General features: G+C 49.6%; 1 pseudogene; it reads right to left on the reverse strand.

Moving 5' to 3' along the window:
* Positions 1-3,141: 3,141 nt before the first annotated feature.
* Positions 3,142-5,174, reverse strand: LOC102561534 (nectin-3-like; annotated as a pseudogene).
* Positions 5,175-8,473: the final 3,299 nt, after the last annotated feature.

The raw sequence follows: 8,473 nt of genomic DNA on the forward strand, positions 1-8,473 counted from the left end.
GTTGGAGTACTGCGTGCAATTCTGGGTGCCGCAATTCAAGAGGGATGCGGATAACCTGGAGAGGGTCCAGAGAAGGGCCACTCATATGGTTAAGGGCCTGGAGACCAAGCCCTACGATGAGAGACTAGAGAAACTGGACCTTTTCAGCCTCCGCAAGAGAAGGTTGAGAGGCAACCTTGTGGCTGCCTATAAGTTCATCACAGGGGCACAGAAGGGAATTGGTGAGTATTTATTCACCAAGGTGCCCCCGGGGGTTACAAGAAATAATGGCCACAAGCTAGCAGACAGCAGATTTAGATTGGACATTAGGAGGAACTTCTTCACAGTTCGAGTGGCCAAGGTCTGGAACGGGCTCCCAAGGGAGGTAGTGCTCTCCCCTACCCTGGGGGTCTTCAAAAGGAGGTTAGATAACCATCTAGCTGGGGTCATCTAGACCCAGCACTCTTTCCTGCCTATGCAGGGGGTCGGAATCGATGATATATTGAGGTTCCTTCCAACCCTAACATCTATGAATCTATGTTGAGGCTAGGAGTGGTAAGACTGTCCCGAAGCCCTTGGAGAAGCCCACTGGTTCCCGTACGCAAGCCTGATGGGCTGCTGAGGTTGTGCGTCGATTACCGAAGCTTGAACGTGCTAGCGGTCTTCAATGCGTTCCCCATGCCTCAGGTAGACGAACTAATAGAAAGAATCGGGGAAGCCCAATATATATCGACCCTGGATTTGGCTAAGGGATACTGGCAAATCCCGGTGGCTCCAGCAGATCGGCCAAAGACGGCCTTCGGCATGCCCTGGGGTCTCTATGAGTTTGTGAGGATGCCCTTCGGGCTACATGGAGCAGCAGCAACGTTCTAGCGCTTAATGGATCAGCTGCTGGCCCCCCATGCCGGGTATGCGGCAGCCTACATTGATGATATCATCATATACTCACCTACCTGGGCACATCACAAGCAGGCCCTCAGGGCCATATTATCAGAGCTAAGACAAGCCGGTCTCACAGCGAACCCACAGAAATGCGCCTTGGCCAAAAGGGAAACTAAGTATTTAGGGTTCCTGGTGGGCAGGGGCACTATCAGACCCCTGGCCTACAAAGTGGAGACGGTGCAAAATTTCCCAGCCCCCAAGAATTGTCACCAGCTACGGTCGTTTCTAGGGCTAACCAATTACTACCGGAGATTCGTGCCTTACTTTTCAGAACAGTCCCCTTGATGGAGGCTTTGAAGGGGAGGAGGAACGGGACGGTAAAGTGGACGGAGGAGATGGAGCAGAGCTTTGGGAAGTTAAAACAGACCCTCTGCAAGGATTTAATAATGCGCACCACTAACTTCAGAAAAACTTTCATTTTGCAGACAGATGCCTCCGAGACGGCGGTGGGGGCCGTCCTCACGCAGGAGGAGGAGGGAATCGAGAGGCCAATAGCGTACGCCAGCCGCAAGCTGTCGGCAGCAGAGAGGAGGGATGCCACAATAGAGCGGGAGTGTTGGGCCATTCGATGGGCTGTGGACCATTTCAGATATTATTTAATGGGCCGGGAGTTTAAGTTAGTGACGGACCATGCCCCTCTCAGGTGGCTGAGCACTGCTAAAACCAATAATGCCCGGATTACCTGATGGGAATTGGCCCTACAGCCTTATAAATTTCAGATTGTGTTCAGACCAGGAAAGTCAAACAGTGGCGCATTTCCTGTCTAGGTGTGACAGCAAGAGCTTGAGCGAACGGATGGAGCACTGGACGGAGAAACCCGCCAACCCACCAGATGTCACTCGGAGGGGTAAAGCAGAAGTGCCCCAAGGCATCTTGAGAGCGGGGGTTGTGTCCCAGGGGAGCTGGGATGCCGAAAGAACCCCGGGGCAGCAAAGAGTCCCGCTTACCTCCTGCAGAGCCAGAAGAGCCGGAGGAAGCGCGCCCACCGAGAACGCCGGTGCGGGTAATCAGCCAGGCTTTTATCCGGTTGCGGCAGAGCAGCAGGGGCGGAGGACGCCTCCCGGGAGGAACAAAAAGAGGCCCCGCCGAGGTGGCGGGGCAGTTGAGAGAAGGAGACTGGAGGAGCAAGCTAGAGCGAAGAGAGGAGCAGCCGCCACACGCGGCAGCAGGGAGAGGAAGAGGCGGAGCCAGAGCCGGCTCTGAGAGACGGAGCAGAGAAACCGGCAGCAGCACTGGTGGAGGAGCCAGCGTGTCGGTTATCGACAGAGCCGGTGAGGTAACCGGCTGCGGCACCGGCGATAGAGCTGGAGGGGGAGCTGACTGGGCAACAGGCAGCAGAGCCGGGGGGAACCCGGCTGGAGCACCGGCCACAGAGCCAAAGAAGGAGCTGGCTGGGCAACAGACAGCAGAGCCAGTGAGGAAACTGGCTGCCGCACCTACAACAGAGCCGGAGGAGGCGCTGATCGGGTGACGGGCAACAGAGCGGGTGAGGAAACAGTTGCCTCCCAAGCGGCAGGAATGGTGGAGTAACTGGCTGCATTGGAAGCGGTAGCGTGGGTGAGGGAACCAGTCACCCTATAGACAAAAGAGCCAGCGGAGGAACTGGCTGCATCACGGACTGCAGGACTAGAGCAGGTACCGGGGCCGAAGGGCCAGGCTGGTGTCCCAGTGAGCTGGACACCTGGCTTGAAGATCGTTATTGACAGCTGGCAAATCAGGGCCTAAGGTGGCAAGTGGCAAGTGGGGTTTAGGGGAGGACAGAGCCCCAAGACTATCCGCCGAGAAACGCGCTGGCTCTGGTGGCGACCCCAAGGGAGGACCCCACACTGAAGTTACATTCAAAATCGTGGCAGGCGAGTTCAGGGGTCCTCCTGACATCAGCAGGGGTAACCTCCGGGGTCCACCCATAAGCCCAGGGCACACGAGATCTTGGGCCCGGGCAAAGGCGGCGCGGGAACACCTCTTAGAGCGGAGGTGGGTACAGTTACTATAGTGAAAATAACATACAACTGTAAACAGCATATGGTAAACCTCTATGTTGAGATGTGAGTAGGTCATGCATGTTTTGTAATAAATGCTTGATGGATGTTCAGCTGTGCTGGCAGGATACATGCCTGATGTCTCGGCCGGGTACAGGCGACCGAGGGAAACGCTGGTTAATTAAACGAACGTCAGGCGGGCTGGTGGATGGAGAGGCGAGACAGCGTATTGGTTGGAAAATAGCTTTTACTTACGCCGCTGGTGGCCGCGATGCAGGCTGTAAAGGCTGCTTGCGTAGTTGCAACGAGTTGCTCCAACTGGCAAAAACCCGAGCCAGTGAGTCCACAAACGAACCGGGCATGCAGGGAAAGGGTACGTCGGGGATAAGCGTTCGGCGACGGGGAGAAAAATCGATAGTTGATCAGGCTATCGATTTGCTCTGCCACGAGTCAGGGATTCTTTTAAGTCACTCTGCAGCGTGCTCAAAGTTCTCCGACTTGGGCGGAAGTCACGCGGATTTTTATACGGCTAGCGAGCCAATTACTAGCCGTCAAGTAGGAATAATTTAGAATCAGCCAATAATGGGGTGCGAATTTACATACAAATGGCGGGAAACTTTTTGCACCAGAGTTTACTCTTTGCAGCAGAAAACTTCTACCGTGCAAAAAAGCTCCAATGTGGCGGGAAAATTCAACTGTGCCGAGGCACTAAAATCATTGGGTTATGACATGCCCCCTTGCCGACGGCACAGCTGGAATGTTAAACACATGTACGTGTTATAAGTGATTTTCGTCTGAGGACTCATGGGCTTTACAAAGCTTAAATAATTAACAAATACATATGAACAAACAATTCTATAGACCGGTCTTTAAAAAACTATAAAATACAATAACTTAAACATATAACAACAATTATTGGTCATTGTCTGAATGGAGAACATCTGTTTGGGACTCCCCTTTCTTATTAGTTAATGAGATGTGGTTCATAATGAAGTAGTCGCCACGGAGCGTCCGTCTGTTTCCATAGGAGACAATGCCAACTAAAATACTTACAAACATTAGAAAGAGAGTTCCACCAACTGCACTACCGATAATGGTACCCCAATTGCCTTCCCGGATTACTGTTAAGGTTAATGTTGACGCTAAACCTGTAATGCTATTAGTTGAAGAATACCATGAGACCGTGGGTGGTCGTGTGGTAGAACGATCTAATATGTAAATAGTCTTTTGATCGCTTCATTGACCAAGGGAATTTGTTACCCTACAAATGTAAGTCCCAGCATGATTGTGGGTTAGTGGGCTATTGAAGTGCAGAGTATTGTTTATAGACAGTAAGCCTTTAGGCCATTGTCCATCTGACCTGGCCCAGGTAAATTTTGTAGGTGGTGGATTAGAATTAGCATTGCACTTAAGCTGAAAATTTTTTCGTCTAATAAACCAATTTTCATCATAGCCAGTTATTGACACCTCAGGAGCATATTGAATATCTAGTATATAAGAATACCTTATCTCCTTGTCCAAAGCTGGGTGACTTACAACACAAGTTATGCATCTTCCGTTTGCAAATCTAGTAGGAATGATTTTATATTGACTTACAACTGTCACTGTTTCATTTGGAAAGGAAGCTGAAATTAACTCTATTTTACCAAGGTCTCCCTCCCAATTAATATCTGCAGCAGGTTTTCCTGTGGCTGCTATACACATGGCTGCTACTGTCCAATTTTTACCATCTATTAAGGGAGTCGGTCCCTTTATAAAGCTCACAGTGGGTTCAACAATTACAGTTATAGTTGTGATTGGCTCTGCATTTCCTACTGGGAATGTAACTGCTTTGCATATATACTTTCCTGCATCAGAGAAGCGCACATTGCTTAGGTTGATTGTTATATCACTGGACGAAGAGTGTTTAAACGCCACTCTTTCATGGTATTTTCCTTGAACAGAAAACCCATGTTCGGGATGGTGTACAACAATAGTTTGTGCACTTTTACCCTGCAACTTTTCCCATGAAATCTGCACTATGGTATCATTCACATTAACCATGCACTTCAATATGACATCTTTTCCCCAAACTGCTGTTACGTGTGGATCAACAACTGGTTTGACTAAAACACTGCAGCAGAAACAGGAAAGAAGCAGTGTAAGAGCAAGTTCTAACCCAGCGAACATTCGCCGTCTTGGTGTCCCCGCGGCGGCCATTGCTGTGTCGACTTGAAGGTGCTGCGATTTGGTGCTTGGTAGATCTAGCGATCGAGCAGCTGCAGATTGCCGCTTTGTTACAACTGGACCTGTAGGGAAACAACAAAAAAAACCAGGAGAAAACCGTAATCGGGTTCACTATAAGGAAACTGGGTGAACGTCAGAACGGCGAGTTATGGTCAGCGATAATAGAGGGACGATCAGGCTTCTCTTCTAATAAGACAGAATAGGTGTTAGGATACTGTTCCAACTGTTGAACTACTCCCTTGTGGACCTGCGGATGAGATTGACGAGGGTGCGGTATTGAAACCCATACTAACTCATTTGGTTGGAATTTAGGTTCTCAAGGTAGAGGTTTTTTGGTATTAGTCTCATCCCATAGTGGCTTTGAGATGTTTAATGAAATGAGGACATCATGATTATACTTAGTCCAATTTTTGTACGTCCCTCCTCCCTTGAGACGAAGTTGTTCCTTATATAAGCCAATGTGTCTCTCCACGACGCCATTAAATTGTGGGTGGTACGGCAGATGAAGATGCCATGTGACGTTATGAAGATGAGCGAATTTGTCCAGAGTGCTAGAGTTGAAAGGGGGTCTTCCATCAGACTGAATTTCACGAGGAGGTTGCCAGGCGGCAAATGCAGCGGTTAAGGCAGAGACAACAGCAGTGGCGTTGCTCTTTCGTAAGGGGATGTTCTGTAACTGTCATGTCCCTAGATCAACAATGACTAACCCCTTATTTGGCGGTTTAGACCCTGGGAGGGGCCCAAGCAGATCTACTTGCCAGACCTTTCCTGCTTGGAACTGCGAAGTGTCGAAAGCCCCAAGTTGATGTTTGGTTCGATGGCATTTCTCCTTGGCACATACCTCACAGGCTTGTGCTACCTTTTCCCAATCGCGTTGAACTCCATATGAGATTGTTTCGGTAGTAGCTTGGAGCCAGCGTCAATGGCTGGCCCGTGGTCCCAGGTGACCCCAGTTTTCATGGAGCCATGCAAGGAATGGGTTTACCTCAGGACCGAAGGTAGAGGTGATAGGCAAAACTATGTCGGTCCGGAGTGGGTCTTCTAAGAGTTTATCGATGACCTCATGCACTGGGTCAGTATCCGGATGGTGTGACTTGGTATGTTTAATCAATGAGAGTTGTGTAAATTTAGTTAGAGTTTTCCAGATGTCTTCCCACTCACCTAAATTTTCGCTGGGAAGGGCTGTACCGGTGAGAATCTTATAAATGTACTGTGAGTCAATTGCAATAATTGGAACTGGGAGTGTGTCATCGTGGTGCGCTAAACAGTGTTGTAATGCTTTGAAGAATCCCAACAATTCACATTTTTGGGCAGAGGAGTCATTCGGGTGGACCCAGGATATTTTCACATTGTGGCAAGCCTTACAATAATACCCATAGCCTCCACCGTGTCGGGAGGTTCCATCTGAAGCCATCCAGGCCGGGGGCAGAGGTTCCATATAACGTTGGGAGCTTTTCCTCATCCTCCGGGCTAGGACTAGGTTTTGTGTCCTCTAATTTCCAACAGCACCAGTTGTAGTGGTGGGTAAGCACCAACGTGTTCCATGTCTTAGGTTCCCCCTGAAAATGCGGGTTGACTTTCTCTGCATCTAGTAAGGGCAGCAACATGGCAATGGGAGCGCGAAGTGTCCCGTGCCCCCTTGCTAATGGCTCCGCTAGCTGTCCAGCTAGGAGGATTTTTCCTATAGCTCCATACCGATGTTGTGCTGCTTGAAGAGTCTTATGGGCAGTGTATACCAATTCATCACAAGGGTTGCGCGCAACAGCCCACACGTGGTTTGTGGTGAATCCAAGGGTTATGATCAATGGTTCACCAAGATTGATTGCGTGGAGCTGCGTACTCTTGACAGCGGCTAACAGGCAAAGCAGATTCTGCTGGTCCCCTTCCATCCAAGGTGTGGATTTTCAGGACTTGTTACAGATCTGTCGCTGTAATTTAGTAAGGAGTGCTAGGTGACTAGGGTTAACATAATGCCGATACCAATTTAGGTGACCTAAGAGCTGCTGAAAATGTCTTAGTCATGGGCAGGGATTTCTTTAATGGGTCGATGTCAGGACCATCATGTGAGATTCCATGGCGGATGGAGCCAATAAATTGGGTGCCAAGGAATGTGATATCATCTACGGGATGTAGGCATGACTTTTCCTCGTTAAACGTCCATCCCTTACTCGGAAGGTGAGTGACCAGTTGGTTGACTATACTGGTAACGATGAAACTGTCACGATCCATGATGGCGATGTCGTCAATATAACTCCAGATTCTCAATTCCTCTTCTGGTGGAAGGGTATGTGAGGTGCGAAAGTTCTTCAGGGTATCGTTCATGGCACCGGTAGCTAGTGACAGGGCATTGCAGTATCCCTGCGGGCAGACCGTCCATCTGTACATGGTGCCCTCGATGCACATATTCAATACTCCTTCAGGGTCAACTATTGGAATTGAGAAGAACATGTTCTTTAGGTTTAGTGTGACCCCGACCCATTCGTTTCACTGGAATCGAGCCATTTTGAGCATACATTGTGGTAGAGTAGAAGGGTTGGGTTGCTGAAGCACTCGACACCTTTTATTGGCCTCCCTGTAGTCAACAACTAGCCGAGCTTCGTTAGGTTTCCCAGGCTTTGCAACTCCCCACCCCGGTGACAGGTAAGTACTGGCAGTTACTGGTTTGATGCAACCTTGTTGTTCCAGTCATTGCAGGAGATCAATGAGGGATTCTTTGAGGGGACCCTTGGTTGGAATTGGTCGGTATCGCCAGGTGGAGGGGTTGTAAAGCATCGGTTGATGCCAATCCATCTCCGGGATAATGATAGGTAGCGCTTGTAACACTTGTTCTTTGAGGTTAAGCGCTTTGATTCCCGGAATTCCCAGAATATTGATGCCCCCTAACACTGCCTCTAGAGCACGTTGATGGCCAAGGACAGTAAATTTGACTTTCGTTGTAACTGCAACAGCGTTAAGTCCCTGTACCCTAATTATTTTTGTGGTTTTCTGGTGGGGTATTGTTGAAGTGATTACATTGACTTGAGCTCCGGTGTCGAGGAGGAAGAACACTTGTTGTTGATTACTTGGATCGATGGGATCGTAGACAGTAAGTTCGGCGTAGGGACGGAGATCAGTGGGGTCAGGTTCGAGTTGAAGGAGGCCGCCGGCAGAGCTGACGGCCGTTGTTCGTTTTTTGGCTTGACCCCGAATTTGAATCCCAGTGCGTCAGCTAGACGACGTTGGCTCTCATTCCCAAGGATACGCAGCTGCTGCTTTGTAAGCCCAGAGTGGCTGAGGAGGAATCCGAACATAACTCTTTCCTCTGCCGATCTTTGGGGTGACCACCATGGCTCTCGCCGTAAGTCAAA

Source organism: Alligator mississippiensis, chromosome 4 (assembly GCF_030867095.1).
Source record: "Alligator mississippiensis isolate rAllMis1 chromosome 4, rAllMis1, whole genome shotgun sequence".
In the NCBI taxonomy this organism is placed as follows: domain Eukaryota; kingdom Metazoa; phylum Chordata; order Crocodylia; family Alligatoridae; genus Alligator; species Alligator mississippiensis.